At 38.7% G+C, this 714-nt stretch overlaps 1 protein-coding gene across 5 annotated transcripts in view; it reads left to right on the top strand.

Annotated features, from left to right (window-relative positions):
• Nucleotides 1–714, top strand: part of LOC111452784 (helicase protein MOM1) — a 22,896-nt gene that overhangs the window by 15,900 nt on the left and 6,282 nt on the right. The window lies entirely within an intron of this gene.

Here is a 714-nt window from a genome sequence, read left to right as displayed (position 1 = left end):
AAAAAAAAAAAAAAAAAAAGAGTTATGAAAAGTAAAGGCCTTAATATTCATACAAATATCTTGCAACACAAAATTATAAAATAGGTTAGAAAGAGAACACCATCGAGAAGGTTCTTTGTAAGATAGATTCTCATTGATGGTCGCAAGTTGTATGGTGGAGGACTCAAGGATGGATATAAAACTCAACTATCCTTTTCTATTTTCACCAGCAGGGAGGATGAGTTTATTTAAATCTTCATTTGCCCCGAGCTTGGCTATTTCAGAATATTCAGGGAGTTGAGATTCCTTGATGAACTTTTAGTTTTGGGAGTGGGCAGCAGAATAACCTATGGAGGATTCCTTTTCTAGTTAAAGGGAAAAGGTACGGTCTTTGGAAGCCTCTGTAATGCCAGATGTTTTGTCCACCATTTTTATTGCCTGTCAATGGAAAAGTTGTCCAGTCAATTGAGAAGGAGAGTTTAGTGGGTCGTTGATTCATGGGAGGATAGCTGCTGGATCGTAGGACTGAGTTGCTGGCAGGTCAGGAAAGGGGGCACACAAAAGGCACTGGGGAGGTAGAGAGGGGGAAACTGAGTATTTCTTCTATCTAGGCATGACTGCCCAAGGGTTCTGCAATTTCCCGCTAGGCCTTGTCATTTTGGATTGAATCTGTTTTTTCTGTATATCTTGGTGTTTGGTTCCTTATATTCAGATTTTTTTTTTTTTTTTTTTTTT

This window comes from Cucurbita moschata, unplaced genomic scaffold (genome assembly GCF_002738365.1).
Source record: "Cucurbita moschata cultivar Rifu unplaced genomic scaffold, Cmos_1.0 Cmo_Scf00014, whole genome shotgun sequence".
NCBI classification, from domain to species: domain Eukaryota; kingdom Viridiplantae; phylum Streptophyta; class Magnoliopsida; order Cucurbitales; family Cucurbitaceae; genus Cucurbita; species Cucurbita moschata.
This window is presented reverse-complemented; position numbering and strand designations above follow the sequence as displayed.